The sequence below is a fragment of the Notamacropus eugenii genome, chromosome 2 (genome assembly GCF_028372415.1).
Source record: "Notamacropus eugenii isolate mMacEug1 chromosome 2, mMacEug1.pri_v2, whole genome shotgun sequence".
Lineage (NCBI taxonomy): Eukaryota > Metazoa > Chordata > Mammalia > Diprotodontia > Macropodidae > Notamacropus > Notamacropus eugenii.
In genome coordinates, this window is record NC_092873.1 from 500940817 (window position 1) to 500957514 (window position 16698).

At 38.5% G+C, this 16698-nt stretch overlaps 1 protein-coding gene across 3 annotated transcripts in view; it reads left to right on the top strand.

Annotated features, from left to right (window-relative positions):
• LRRC8C (leucine rich repeat containing 8 VRAC subunit C) overlaps positions 1–16698 on the top strand; it is a 121776-nt gene that overhangs the window by 63217 nt on the left and 41861 nt on the right. The gene's annotated exons all lie outside the window — the stretch shown is intronic.

A 16698-nucleotide genomic window follows, 5' to 3' on the forward strand; every position in this document is an offset into this window, starting at 1 on the left:
TCTAATGGCTCATTTGGAAGAAAGATTCCATTAAATTAATATCAAATTTGGAACCTGTCTTGGGTTTTTGGTTTTGCCTCTCCAAAATAATTTGTTGAGTGAATATTTATCCCAAGAGTCTTGTTTTTGTTTCCCCTTTTTCCCCCCCTTAATGAGGAAGGCAGTGACCCATGATAAGGAAAGAAGAGAAATGCTTATTAATTATTAAGAATTGTTATTTAAAAAACAAAATAGCACATTTTCTTTCCTGATGCTTCTTTTTCTTCTATCATCAGTTCCATAAAGGGAGAATCAGGTGTCAGTGATTTTCGCATTATCACTAATTGGGGGAAACTATGTGCTAGAGCCAAAGCATCCACATTTGGTTTTGTCACATCCAAAAGAAAAAAAATAGAAAAAATGTTATTGATGGAAGCATTTCCTTAAAAAAATCGAAAGGAATTTTTTTTCATTGGTTCCCATTTCTCTGTTGCTTTTAAGAATTCCAACAAGGCATGTCTATTAGTCTTGGATCCTAAATAAAATTGAAACATTAACAAGTAGCCACTGAGGCGAGATTAATGATGGAGAAGCGGAAAATAACTATACTTTACAACACAGCCTTTCAATCCCATGACAACTGTGTTTACTCTGGTATACTCTCATCATGCTAGATTTTTTCCCCCAATTCACCTTTGCTTATCTGATTCATGATCATTTTTTATTTCCCCAATTACTTCTGCTTAGCTGAATGGTGGTCATTTTTTTTTCACAACTTGCTTTTATGTTTGCCTGATAGAGAAAAAACGGATTCCTTGAAGAGAAGACATAATAGCAGAAAATGTTTCATTTGTGAGTTTCAGATACTTAAGAAATAAAACCACATTCTGGGATCTGAATCAGCCATGTACAAAGCAAACCAGATTTCCCAGGGGGAAAAGAGAAGATGAAGCTTTTCCCCTTAGAATCAGCAAATATTTTCCTTGTGCTCTTTTTTTTTCCTCTTTCCTAAAAAGTCTGCAATCCTGAAGTTGTAAACAATTTCATAACTGGTATTTTGTCCTTTCAACCCTTCTTCTTTCTTTCTCTCTACCGGTTCTGGGATTACCAAAGCACAAGATAATCCTGATGGACTTGTCACTTCAGTGATGTGGTCATGGCCCATCCATGACTGCCTAGCCTCTTCTGAATCTCTTCCTGGACTTCCTATAAGTTTGTCACAAGGGGTCCACCCAGTGTGACAGAGGACCTTCTCTGCATTCTCTTGAAGTTGTGTGGATTCAAATAAACATGGGGATTGACTGTCACTTATCCTGTGCTCTCACTCCATGATAGGCTCATCTTTGTCTTTTTCAGTTACATATGTATTTGGTAGGCTTTACACTATTTCTTCTCTGCAATCGATACTGTGGATAGAATACTGGCTCTGGAGTCAGAAGACCAAGATTTCAGTTACATCTTTGTAGACAGAATGCTAGACCTGGAGTCTATGGAGTCAGGAAGACTTGAGTTCAAATCTGGCCTCAGATACTTAGGTGAATGACTCTTGGTGACTCACTTTACCTCTGTCTGCTTCAGTTTCCTTATCTCTAAAATGGGACTAGTTCCCAGGACTGTTGTGAGGGTGAAAGGAGATAATAATTCCAGTGATGAGCACAGAGCATCACGTATAGTGTGTTCTACGTAAGTGTTAGCTACTGTTATTGTCATGCTATCAGTATTGCTGTTACTGCTGCGACTTTTACTACTTCGGTTATCCTGACTACCAGCACCACTCTCTACTGCAGAGAGCATGACTCCGATGGGCCGGCCATGTGGCTTGAATGCTAAACATACGCTTGCCAAAAAGACTATGTTATGGAGAATTCACACAGCCCAGGTGATCCCATGGTGGCCAGAAGAAGCGATACAAAGGACACACTCAAGGTTTCTCTTAAGAAGTTTGGAACTGATGGTGTGACATGAGAGACACTAGCAGAGGACCGCTCAGTGTGGCGTACCCACATCAGAGAAGGTGCTGTGCCCTGTGAGCAAAGATGAAATGAAGTAGCTCAAAAGAAACATGAGATGTGCAGATTTAGAGAATGCACCTCAAATGTTCACATGGACTATTTGTGGCTGACCTGTGGTAGAGTATTCTGAGCTTGTATTGGTTTGCTCAGCCAGTTAGACACATTAAAACTTAACTCTAATATAGTGGTTTCATTTTGGTCCTCTTTGAGAACGAAGGACAACAGCCAGCCAACCAACTACCACTACTACCCCCACACCACCATCACTATTAAGGCTACTGCTACTGCTACTGTTACTACTGCTACTATCACTATGAGACAATGACTCCACCTCCTAGCTTCTTTCAAGTTGCAATTAAAATCCTACCTTCTACAAGAAGCTTTACCCAATGCCCCTTAATTAATTAATGCCTCTTAATTCTAGTGCCTTTCCTCTGTTAATTATCTCCAAATCATGTCATATATGTGTGTGTGTGTGTGTGGTTGTGTGTGTATCTTATTTTTAACTGGTTGTTTGCGAGGCGCCTCTCCTATTACACTGAGCTCCTTGAGACTGTTTCTTGCCTCTCTTTGTATCCCCAGGACCTGACATAGTGCCTGGCACATAGTAGGCACTCCACAAATTCTTGTTATTTCACCTATCCTCCCATGATTCCTCATCTATGAAATGAGAGTGCTGGACTAGATGAGTTTTGAAAGGTCTCTTCAGCCTTCAGATCTATGATCCTCATTTGTCACTTATGGTTTGGCAATTAATTTTCCGTCCTGGGCTGTGTGAGTACTTCCTGTAGCCTGACGTGGTAATGGAGAGCTCTGGGATGTGCGGAGTTAAAGCTAGAATGGAAGTAAACTGTAATCCCTTTTCCTCCAAAGAAATGAACTTCTTTGGTAACTAAACAGTGCCTCAGTGACAGCTGATAAGCTTCTCTGTTGCAGCTGTTTACCTCAATGATGAGAACTCACATTTACACAGTACTTTAAGATAATACAAGTTCCTTTTCTCATAGGAACATTGTTTGGGCAGTTATTATTGTTCCCATTTTAGAGATGAGCAAACAGAGGCTCAGAGTAGTTAAAAGACTTTGCCAGAGTCCCACAGCTAGCGAGTGTCAAAGCAAGGACATGAAACTAGATCTTCTCATCCTAGGTCCAAAAGTCTTATCATTATAGTATGCTGTCTAGTTTGATACAGTTGAGAATAAAGCCCTGTATGAATGGTAATTAGAAATTGCCAGAACAAACAAAACATTTTTGAAAGATATTCCTACTGGATCAAAACATAAACCCACTGACATCTCCAGAGAAGAGAGCAGTTCTCCTGGAAGAGGAAAATTTGGCTTTTTTAAAAATTGTTGTTGATGAGACATTTTTCACCCATGTCTAACTCTTCATACCTCAAACTTGGCAAAAATACTGCAGTGGTTTGCCATTTCCTTCTCCAGCTCATTTTACAGATGAAGAAACTGAGGCAGAGTTAAATGACTTGCCCAGGGTCATATAGCTAGTAATTGTCTGAAGCAAGATTCAAACTAAGGAAGATGAGTCTTCCTGACTGCAGGTCCAGTGCTGTATCCACTATGCCACCTTTCAATTGTTAATTTAATTCTAATTTTGTTAATTAAAATTTTTAAATCATATTATCAGATGAGGAGGAGGAAGAAGAGAATTCTGACACCTAACAGATGCTTGAAGTTCCTAAACTGGGAGTTCAAAGCCCTGCACAGCCTAGTTTCTCCTTATATTCTCTTCCAAGCCTTTCCCCTACCACATAATTCATCATTAAGCCAAACTGCATAAGGTTCACCATTCTTTCAAAGGGTCTCCCTTTCCCCCATCATGCCTTTCTTCATGCCATTCCCTAAAACCCTACCCACTAAATGTGGGTATCTGTTGAAAACCTCTCTACCCATCAAGGTGCAGGTCAAATGTCACCTCTTCCATGGAGCCTTCAGTGTAAGAAACATTTATTCAGGCCTTCCTTTGTGCAAGGTTCAATGCTAAGTTGGATGGAAAGTGGTATAACCTCCACAGATTTACAAGGAGCTTAGTTGATGCTCTACTGAGATGAATTTTATTTGCCTATATATACAATACATAAGATACGTAGTATATACCCATAGTTGCATCTTGTAAAAAAAAGATAATTAAACTGGAGATTGATCATCCACAGAAGGGAAAAACAGGATGGTGAAGGACCTTGGGGTCATGCCATATGGTCATTGGTTGAAGGAAGTGGGAAAGAAGAACAGACTGGAGAGGGATAGACTTAGGAAGGGCCATAATTATCTGTCTCCCAAGTATCTGAAGGGGTTCTATCAGAAGAGAGGTTAGATTTCTTCTTGTTAGCCCCAGCAGGAAGAACCAAGACAGCAGGGGGAGGCCCTTCAAAAGCTGTCCCAGTGTCCCAGAACTGCCCCTGATACAGAAGGAGGGTTCGGTTTGGGGGTGAGATTCAGGGAGTCTGGCTTATTCTAGAGTGTCCAAATGGTTTCCCACTTCTGGGGTCACAAGCAGGAAGACACTAATCAGGGAAAGTTGCAAGAGACGTAGAAGTATCTAGCCTGGAATGTTCTAGGCATAGATAATTCCAGATATTTGGGTTCCAGAAAATACAAGAGAGAGGGAGGTGTCTCTGAGCAGAGACAGTCTTTCAGAGAAAAGTCAGGGCCAGAAAATTAGAGGTTGTTATTTAGGTTACTACTCAGATGTTGTTGTTCAATCGTGTCTGACTCTTCATGACCCTCTTTGAGGTTTTCTTGGCAAAAATACTGGAGTGGAGTGGTATGCCATTGCCTCTCCAGTTCATTTTACAGATGGGAAAAAGAGGTAAATAGGTTAAGGGACTTGCCCAGGGTCACACAGCTAGTAAGTATCTGAGGCCAGATTTGAACTCAGGAAGATGAGTCTTCTTGATTCCAAGCTCCATGCTCTATCCACCTAGCTGCCACTACTCAGATACTTCCTAGTAATTAGAACTATCCCAAAATAGAATGAATGGCCTTGGGGAGTTAGTTGCTTGTTCCCAACCATGTATCTTCAAGCAAAGCCTGAACTACCGCTTATCAGCAGTGTGATGCAAGGGATTTTTGTTCGGTTAGATCCGAGGACCTCTGAAGTCCCTTCCAGCACTGAAATTGTGTAATATGAGGTAAAGTATGGTCCAAGCTATAAAAATGCCTTCCCTGATGTCTGTAAAGTCAGAAGTAATGATTCCTTCCTCCCACATTACACACTACTTTATTTGTGTCAAGTGCTTCAGAAGCATAGAGAGCTAGACTCAGAGCCAGGAAGACCTTGGTTCAAGACCCACCCCCCTGACAGCTCCTGGTTGTGTGACCTTGGTCAAATCTCTTCTCAGTGTCTTAGGCTACCCTCAAAGACTGTATGTTGCAGAGAACGTAAAGGCCGAGCTGCTAACACCTCTAATATAATGCTTAATAATAGTGATGATGTTGGACTTCCTTGCTTTGTACCCCTGATCTTTTTGGAAAGGCTTCTAGTTTATACCTATTACACATAATGCTTACTCTTGGTTTTAGACAGATGCTATTTATTTTAAGAAAGGTTCCATTTATTCCTGTGGTTTCTAGTGTTTTTTAATAGAAATGAGTACTATATTTTGTCAAAAGTTTTTTCTGCATCTATTGAGATAATCATATGGTTTTTGTTATTGCTATACTAAATTATGCTGATAGTTTTCCTAATATTGAACTAGCCCTGCATTCCTTGAATAAATCTCACCTGGTCATGGCATATGATCCTGGTGGTAATGTGCTGTAATATCCTTACTAATTTTATTTTAAATTTTTACATCAGTGTTCATTAGGGAAACTGGTCTATAGTTTTCTTTCTCTGTTTTTGCTTTTCATGGTTTAGGTATCAAAACCATATTTGTATCATATGAGGATTTTGATAGCACTCCTTCTTTACCTATGTTTCCAAATGGTTTATATAGTATTAGCATTAATTATTCTTTAAATGTTTGGTAGAATTCACTTGTAAATCCATCTAGGTCTGGGAATTATTTCTTTGGGAGCTCATTGATGGCTTGTTCAATTTCTTTTTCTAAGATAGAGTCATTTAAGTAATCTATTTCCTCTTCTGTTAAATTGGACAATTTATATTTTTGAAAATATTCATATATTTCATTTAGATTGTCATTTTTATTTTATATACAATTAAGCAAAATGACTCCTAAGAATTGTTTTACTTTCCTCTTCATTAGTGGTACATTCATATTTTTCATACCAATAATTTGATTTTCTTTTAATCAAATTAACCTAAGGTTTATCTATTTCATTGGGGGTTTTTTTCCATAAAACTAGCTCCTAGTTTTATTTATTAGTTCAGTGATTTTCTTTCAGTTTTATTAATCTCTCCTTTATTTTGATTATTTCCAATTTGTTATTTAATTGGGGATTTTTAATTTGTTCTTTTTTTAGTTTATTTTTTTTAGTTGCGTGCCCAATTTATTGATCTGTTCTTTCTCTGTTTTATTGATATAAGCATTTAGAGATATAAAATTTCCCTTAAGTACTCCTTTGGCTATATCCCACAAATTTTGGTTTGTTGTATCATTGTTTCCGTTTTCTTTTATGAAATTATTGATTGTTTCTATGATTTGTTCTTTGGACCACTCATTCTTTAGGATTAGATTATTTAGTTTCACATTAATTTTTAATCTTTCCTCCCAAGGTCCTTTATTGAGTGTAATTTTTATTACATTATGGTCTGGAAAAAGTACATTTAGTATTTCTGCTCTTCTGCATTTGCTTATCAAGTTTTTAGGCCCTAAGACAGAGTCAGTTTCTGTGAAGGTGCTATGAATAGCTGAGAAAAAGGTATACAACTTTCTATTCCCATTCAATTTTCTTCAGAGCCTAATGTTTCTATGATTCAATTCTTTCCTTTAAGTTCTTATTTATTTTATGGTTAGATTTATCTAGCTCTGAGATGAGACGTTTAAGTTCCCCATTATTATAATTTTGCTGTCTGTTTCCTCCTGTAACTCATTTAATTTCTCCTTTAAGAATTTGAATGCTCTGCCATTTGGTACATACATGTTTAGTATTGATATTGCTTCATTTGTCTACGATAGTTCTTCATTGTCTTTTAGCAAAATGTAGTTTCCCAGATTGTCTATTTCAATGAGGGCTTTGGCTTTTGCTTTTACTGAGATCATGATTGCTACCATTGTTACCATTAAAAATCTTTACTAAGCACTGAATTGAATTTGGACACCATTTCATAAAAGGAATTCTAGGAACAAGTAGAATATGGATGTGAGAAGAAAATAAAGAACATGAGGTCATGATCCTTTTCATTTGAAAAATGTTTATTTCAGATTAGACTAATAGGAAAGGGCTTAACCTCATCTTACCGTCTCCTTCTGAATCCAAATGGTACAAGCTGTCATCTTACATAAAGGATTCAGGATGAAGGTGCAATATTTGTAGGAAGGGATCCATGCATAGTGTTGAAGCTTTTTTATACAAAAAAAAAAAAGCCGGCAAAACCTTTTTTGACCTCTCACCATATTCAAGAAAGAAACATCCCTGGCCATTATATCACATATAATACTTTTATTTTTGGATCTGTTTTCTGTCCATCACTTCCAAATATGTTATTGCTTCTGATCTAGGAAGCAGTTCTAATTTGTCTTTCTCCTTAGTTCCTGAGCTGAGACATAAAACATGATATTGACCAGCCAAGACTATTTTATGACTGTGGCAGAATGTTTTGTTTCAAAATATCAGTGAACCTTAAAATTGAAATGATAAATTTTTCCTGATCCTCTTCCATCTGTTCCTCAACCACTTTTGGGGGTTGTTGTCTGTATTGTCATAATGGACCATTGTCAAGCCGCAACAGAACAGATTTTTTTATTTTATTTCCTCAGTGTCAAGAAATGGAGAATTACTACTTGTAAGGAAAACTTTGGACTTTGGGCTGCTTGTATCTTTTATGTTTTGGTTTTTTTTGTATCCTATATTTTGTACCTTAAGTCTTATTTTTAAAAAAACAAAACACATTTCCTGCTTCATTTGAAAAACAAACTATTGTTCATCCATAAGTCCAGCAACTGGTTTTTCAGACAAATGTTGGTGATGTCAAGAATGAAATGACACATTGTCCTAAAAGACTTTGAAGGTTTTTACAGGAAGTGCTATGATAAATACCCACTCAAAAATTTTGAGGGGGATAGGGAAGAAATGAGATGAAAAATACCAGCATATGACAAACTAGAGGGTGAATTCACTGAAGGATGACCAGAATGATGAGGGATATGAAAGCCTCATCTTCCTAGGCTCAGTTGTTGGAACTTAGGACAGCAAAGACTGAGGAGTTAGTCGTTCAGTCAAAAACTGGAGACCTTTAGAAGAGGAGTTCTTTCATATGTTTGAAGAACAAAAGGGAATCTGTTTTAGTGCAGTGGGCAGAATGAAAACCCGATAGTGACAATTATAGGAGGCAGATTTCAGCTCAGTTCAGCATAAGAAAGAACATGCTAACAGCCAGAAGTGTCAAACAGTGAAAATAGGTTGTTTTGTAGGTAGTAACTTCCGTGTTGTTGGATGTGTCCACGTGGTATACTTATGAGGGTGCCCATTACACCTTGCTCATCATCTCTTAAGACAGGAATTTAGTGGAGGGTTATATTTGATGACCTCAAAGGCCCCTTCCAACTCTAAAATTATACTTTTCTGTGGTATTAAGGGTTTTTTTTTGCCTTACGAGTTATTTAAATCTGATATTAACTTACTAATGATAGAATACTGTCCCTCTAAACTTAAAAAAATGTCTATGAAGACACATAATTTGAAGTCATTACTTTGTAGGTCTGAAGTGTCCAAGATTTATTATTAGGATATAGAAGATATATTATTATGATATAGTCAAATGAGTCCTTCATGGAGTCAGGAGGCCAGGTGGTAGGCCTGGCTCTGCTGTTAACTAGATGTTAAGACTCTTAATTTTCTAGGCCTCAGTTTATCTATCCAATGGTGAGATTAGATGGTTTTCTCTGAGTTCTTTCCAGCTATAAGAACCTCTGTGATCTGTTCACCATTTTCTCTTCTAAGACAATGATTAATAGTCATGGTAGTCTCAGGAAGATATCTTATGGAAAAAAACACCAAACTACCATGTAAATGGCATGCAAATTCAAATATATATTTGTATATGCAAATATATAAACATATGGATACTCCCATGATTCTCGGGATGTGAGCAGTCCTTGAACTCACATGATTACCCTTCATAATTCCTTAGTAGATAGTTGTATGTGAACTGATTGAAAAGTAGACTGATATATTTATTAGTTGGTGGCCAACCCTTTGGAGAGGGAGCCTCCATGAATTTAGCTAGGCTGGTACTACCTCAGATGACAAGTAGGCGGTCTATCACGTGGCTAGTACTTAAGACCTCTCCATCTCATAAGAAACCACTGGGATTAGTGCTTTGCTGATAGAGTAGCCCTTAAGAGCCGTGGGACAGCTCCACCCTAGGATGACAGGAGACTTTGGAAGGGGTTAATTATATACTTATGTGTGCTTTCTTGTAATTAGGATAAGACGCATTTCTGTTTTCTTCAAATGAGGTTAGTTTGTTCTTACTTAGGTAAAGCCTCTAGAAGAAGCAGTGTGGTGTAATGGATAGAGAGCTGGTTTCAAAACTGAGAAGACTCCAGTCTGGCCTCTCACGTATAGTGGCTATATGACCCTTTACCTCTTACTGCTTTAGGCAATTCACTAAGGCTGTTGTTGTTTGTGCTTCATTCTCAACGAGGACCATGACATCAAGGAGGTGATGCCCAGACCTGCAAATGAATCGGATTTAAGTGAGGGAGGGCTGTAAAAAGTCATCAGCCTCACTTTCTCCTCCAGAGCCATCTGTTAAGTTGTAGAGAAGGTGCAAGGCTACATTGGTAGAAAGAGTTACCTCACCCGGGAGCTCCCAAGTCAGTAGAATCATAGGTCCATATTCCCCACCTTTACAAGGTAGTTCTCTGCCCTCTTGGTTGGTGAGTTGGGAGTGACACTTGACTCCTTTTGTAAATAGATGATATTTTGTGCCTATCTTTAGGTTTGTCTTCTGATTGGTGAAGCACCTGGGACAAATTGAGGAGAAAAGCAGCTATTTCTTCAGTCTCCCCTTTCCACCCCTTTTCCCATTCCCTTAACCCCCAACTTTGGTCTTAGGGCTTGAAGTAACCTCTTAGGTCCTTTTCTGTTGAGGGACACAGAGGTGGTCAAAGATCAACGTTTCCTGCCTGGGCATTGCTGCCTCGCTGAGGTGGGATAGACCTTCTCCAGAACTGCAGCATCTGATAGCTACTAATGAGATGTGGTTGTTAAAATGTTTTTCAGACTTTCAAATGCTATCTGAATGTCAGTGGTTGTTTTGTAATTACCATTACTACTCGGAGACATTCAACCTCCAGGTCAGGAAAGTCTGGGTTCAAGTCCTTCTAACACAACCTGGTTGTGGGACCCTGGTTCAGCTACATAATCTCTCAGTGGCACTTCCCCAAGATTTTGGGTTATGTAAGCTGATAGAACTTTTTGTAGATAGTTGGTGTTGTTCTTTGGGTGAAAGCACAGATCTGCTCCCCAGAATGACATACCACCTACTACTATTTGTGGCTGGTGATCCTTTAAATGGGAATGGAAGTCAGAAGAACTTGGATTCAAATTCTAACACCAGTTCATAGGTTTAGAATTGGAAGGGATCTTAGATGTTATTTAATCTAGCCCTCTTATTCTACAGAGGAGGAAACTGAGGCTGAAGTTGAGAAGTAAAGTGACTTGCTTAGGGCCTCTGAGCTAGGAAGTGCTGAGATGTGAACCTGAGCCCCTCTCCCAGACTGAGGCTCATTCTACCCCATGATTTTGCCTCAGGTTCAACACCCTCCTTAAGATACTGAGATTTAAATGACCTGTCCAAGGTCAAATAAACAAAGCTGACATTTCAACCCAGAACCTTTGGCTGAAAATCCAGTGATATTTTCACTGTGCCACACTAACCCTTTGTCTCCAGTCTTGGGTTCTTATTTAAGGCTTCTTCCATCTGTTAACGTCTCACATTCAGTCAGATTCCCATTTGATCCCATCTGCAGCCTCCCATCTATCCCACTACCAGCCTCATTCCATCATTAGATGAAGTTTCGGTATCACCTACCTAGACTTTTGCAAATGCTTCTTTAAAAGCCCTCCAGCCTCCTTTCCCTGCCTCCTCCAGTATATCCTTCTTACCTCTGCCAGAAGAGTTTGTCTTATTTTATAGATCTAATCATATTTATATAGTTATGTTACATATATTTTATATATTATATATAATTGTTTTATATTTATACACCTAATTTATTTCTAGATTTATAGATCTAATTACTTCTCTGCTCCATAATCTTCAGTGGATCCTTATTGGCTCCTGATTAAAGAGCATATACCTCCCCTAGCATACCCAGATTTCCCCAAGCTGACATTCCTCTACACATTACAGACATTTCTCACATTATCCACATGCTCTGTGACCTGGTAGAACCGTGTTACACGCTGCTCTGGAACATACATTGTACTCTCCTACCTGGAGAAAGTCAGTAGAATTCAATGTAAAGTCACACATTTGAGTTCAGGGTCTCAGTTGTCCTCCTTGTCCCCAAATAGATGGGGAAGACCTGCCTTACCTAGTCTCTGTAAGTTTGGACTTCTTGCCCGTGGAAGCCGAGTTATATATGTCTGTAGGCTGTTCCTCTAAATTCTTTTTTGTTTTCTATAATTGGCTACTTAAACTATTGGCAACTTTCATGAAGAAATTTATCACTAGGAGCAGCCAGGTGGCTCAATGGATAGAGCACTGGCCCTGGAATCAGGTGGATCTAAGTTCAAATCTGCCTCAGATACTTACTAGCTGTGTGACCTTGGGCAAGTCACTTAACTCTGATTGCCTTAAAAAAAAAGAAGAAATTTATCACCTGCTTGTCCCTTGACCTGTATGTACTGTAAAAACCACAACAATAATAACATTTATATACTTCTTTCAGGTTTGAGAAGAACTTTACATGTTTTCTCATTTGATGCTCACAACAACCCTGTGAGATAGGTATTATTATTAACCCCACTTTACAGATGAGGAGAATGAGACTGAGAGGTTAAGTGATTTTCCCAGAATTCACAAAACTAATAAGTGTTTGAGGCAGAATTCAAACTCAGGTCTTCCGGACTCTGAGACCAGCACTATACATACACCACCTTGTTGCATAATATCCCTGGCCCACAGCAAAACATGGAAAACTTCTTGAAAATGGATATGGAAAATCCTTCAAAGACAAGTTAGATGTTCAGAGATACAAGAAGTCAATTGCCCCCTTCCGTGCAGCCTGCCAGTGTATTTTTTAACATCAGTGATGGAAAGAATAACTTTATAGATCTAATTAATTCTTTCTGTGCTTGGAACTGCTAGAAACTCTAAGGAAAAAGGAGATGAAAGTCTTAATGTTACAGGAGTAGAAATTGTCTCTAAGAGAGCTGTATGGGGAAAGAACTTTAACAATGACCTTCACTCTCACAAACTTCTTTACCAAAATGTTATTCTTTGTTTACTTCTTAGAGACCAGGATTTGTTATGCTTAATGGAAAAAAATGAGTTGTATGTGCATAATGACATTTTGTAGTGACAAACATTTTAGACTGTAAGAGGAAATATGGTTCATTTCCTTTCTGGGAAAGCTTAGTGAGGACAGAGAAAGTAGATTCAGTTATGAATTCTTGTTGAATTGTAGCTAAGCATCTACTTGGATTCCTTTTATTGTCTTTTGAGAGACCCCCTTTCTAAGTGCCCCCATAGAAGTCCTACTTTGTTTGATACCTAGTCATGGCATGGCCTTTACCATGCATTGTTGAAGACTCCACCAGAGGGAGAGTAAACTCCCTGGAAAGAGAACTGGAAAGAGAAATGTGGGCCTAACATGTGGATGGTGTGGGACCAGGCTGCGTGAGTTAGGAAAAGTGCATCACCGGGTTGGTCACAGTGAGATAAATGTTTTGTCAGGAGCAGTTCTCAAAGACCAATCAATCAACAAGTTTTTATTAAATGCCCTCTATAGATAAGGCACTGTGCTAGATGCTAGGATTACACAGACAAAAATTAGACAGTGCCCTCAAAGAGCTTATATCCTGTCAGGAAAAACAAGTCCATAAATAAGGATGTACAGATTAGAAACTAAATAATAAATTTAAAAGGACCCTATACAGCTCTCAAGAACTAACAATAAATTAGTCAACAAGCATGTATTATGTACCTTCTATGCAGGATTATGCATTTATTATGTACTTACTATATACTAAGGACTATTCTAGGCATTGTGATTACAGAAACAAAAAACAAACCAGTCCTTGCCCTCAAGAAGCTTTCTATCTGGAGAGATAACATGCTCACAAATAAGTTAAATATAGACAAGACACCAAAAAATGAAGGGCTCATAGATTTGAAATCACCTAGGGAGAGGCCCTAGAGGCCATGCTTTACAGATGAAGAAAGCTAGGGAGAGGTATGAAGGAAGGTTCTAGCAGTTGGGGAAATCAAGAAAGACTTATGTAACCTTTTTTTTTTGCTGTCTGTCAAAGCCTATGGACATCTTCTTAGAATAATATTTTGAAATGTATAAAGTAAAATATGCAGATCATTGCAATGTTAAATAATTATGCTAAAGAAATCATTTGCAATCTGGAGCTTAAGAATATTTAATATAGAAGATTATAATGCTTAAGCCGAGTCTTAAAGAAATTGAGGGATTTAGGAGGTGGAGGCGAGGATGGAGGGCTTTTTTACACCCATGGGAGGCAGCTATCTACTATCTACTCAGTTGTAGGGAGGATGCTATCAGTGTCTGGGGAGTGAATTCCCACACTTGTAAAATTACAAGAGCAAAAGTAGCTAATATTTCTCTGAGAGCCTTGGGTAAACAACGGGCTGAGATAAAGGGAAAAAAACAATCATTGACCCTTGTGAAAAAGAAAACCTGAACCTGAAGTGGGAGGAAAAGATAATTTAGATCCTACATTTGTATCAAAATAGTTCCCTCTGGACTTGAAATGATGACCCAAAGTTGAGCTAAATCATTTGCTTCCCACTGAGTAGTGATTAAAAAGCAATCAAGTGTAGCTTTAACTGCCCTGCAAAGGCTTTTGTGAATATGTAGAAAACCACTCAGGAGCAAGTACAAGTGACTCATTCTCTAGAGCAAACAGAGGCTCCATCTTCTACCCAGGGTTTCTGCTTGGCTGACTTTTTACAATCTTGGGATTTGTTTTTTGTTTTTGTTTTTTTGTCTTTCTACTTCCCAGTCTACTTAAAGCCTGGCTAATGATGATCATCTATACCAAGTTGTCATGAAGGGCTATAAATGCTCCATGGAGGAGTTTTCATTTTCTCTTAGAAATTTCTGCTTTTCTTAAGCAGAAAGTGACATAGTTGGATCTGCCATCTTTTCTTCCTGATGAGTCTGACATTAACATTCAAGAAAGGCACAATGTTAGAGAACTTTATAAAGACATTGACTCATTTCTACCACCTGAGTGTAAAGTCTAGGTTAAGTAGAGCTTTGAGACGATCAAGAATTTAGCATATTAACCTTAGTGTTGATTTTAAGACCCTCTAAGTTGTAATTACTTACTAGTTTTAGAGGGTAGCCTTTAATGTGTTGTTCAGTCATATCTGACTCTTCATGATCCCATGGACCATAATGTCCGTGAGGTTTTCTTGGCAAAGATAGTGGGTTGGTTTGCCATTTCCTTCCCGAGTCCTTGGTAGTACAACTCAATTGCCATAAAACTCCCATGAACTTCTTGTGGATGAGAGCTGTAGGCCTCAATAATGAATTCTCTGAGCAAGAGTTGAAAGAGGACAGTGCTGATTTTATTCTTTGAGTCCTTGGGTCTTTTGTGCCTGAAATTACCCTAAACTTAAAGCATAGGTTAGAGAAATTAGCTTCCTATCATTCTAGAAACACTCAGGGAGGAGAGAATAACCAATCCCTAATCCACAGCACACAGAGGAGGTGACAGTGCCCTGTGCAAGGCTCCCAATAGAAGAGCGATAACAGAACAGACAGTTTATTTTAGCTGCTCTTATAGCTGAACTGGAGGAAGACCTAGGTTTGAAACCTGGTTTGAATACTTAATTTTCCAACAATAATCACATATTACAAGCTTTGTGACCCTGGGAAAATCTCTTAAATTCTTTCATCCTCAATTTTTTTGTCTATAAATACAGTATGATAAACATTTATTAATTTTCTGCTATGTGTCAGGCACTGTGCTAAGCACTAGAGATACAAATAAAGAAAAGAAAAGAGTCTGCCCTCAAGGAGCTTGTAATCTAATGGGGAAAAACAGTACACAGAATCTGAGAGATGAGGGTTAGGGAGAGAGCCAGAGGGCTATGTGCTTGACTTAAGGGCATGAGGAAGATGATGATGAAGATAAAATCAAGAAGATTGCTGGTGGCAAGTGAAGAGAAGGCTAATGTTTTGAACCCTCTATAAATAAAGGTTGTGGGAAGAGTTTTTTACTCTGCCCTCCAGCCCATCAATCAAAGAGGCAGAGACAACTGAAGATGTTGAGATATGAGTAGCTAAGCTGAAGCAATCTTCAGGATGATGAGTTTTTTCATGATACACGTAAAAATGGCATTGAAATCAAGCAGAGCAGCTCCTGGCAAATGAAGATGGTAAGACGGGAATAGTAAGTGCACCTGTCTTCTGCAGTTGTTGTAACCATCAGATGAGATGATGCCTATGAAGGATGTTTATACCCATCGTCTGTATACTTGCTTTAAGGTTGGCAAACCTTAAAGTGCTATATAAATGTTGAGAGCAACTACTACTGCTACTACTACCATTACTGTTACTACTACCACTACCACCACCACTACTACTACTACTATGTCTAACTTCCCTCCTCTTCCTCTTCCCATTTACTACTAACAACTACCACTCCCATCACAATGTTTCTTCACCTGGCAGAATGTTAACATTAGCTGTGAGGACTGACTGGGATAGGAAATTTTAATGGAACCTGACTTAACTCCCTTGGTGAATGCCTCTGTACCATCTCTAACTTATTAATTTCATCTCCTCATGGAGATGAAAAGAAGGCAGCTTGGGCCCCAGAGGGAAACCAAATGGAAATAAGTCCAATCTGAACTTTTGGTGATATTGGGAACGTGGACAGTCAGGAGAATAGAAGCAAATAAAGCAAATATATGCCACGTAAGGTAAGATAAAACTAAAACAGTCCCTGAAACTCCCTGTATTTCTTTAAAGCTTTGTACCTTTATCTGGCTAGAGAGAGTGGGATGCCATTGGGCTTCTGGAAATGAATCCTCTACCATTTAAGGAGTACCCATGGAATTCTCCTTATCTGTCCTCACTTGGCTGCTTTTCTGGACTTCATCATCTCCGGAGACTCATCATTCTGCAGAATAAGATCAACCCAGAGAATCTCTGATTACTTCCCATACTGACTTTATCATCCCCTTCCCACTTGGACAATAGGTCTATGTGACCAAGTTTGCCAGAAAATTAACCAATTTAGCTGCATGTCTCATACAAAGTAGGTATAATAGGTATTTAATAAATATACAATTTAAATTGAATCTCCATATTGTACAAATATGACTTATGCAAAACTTAATTTTCATTACTAAT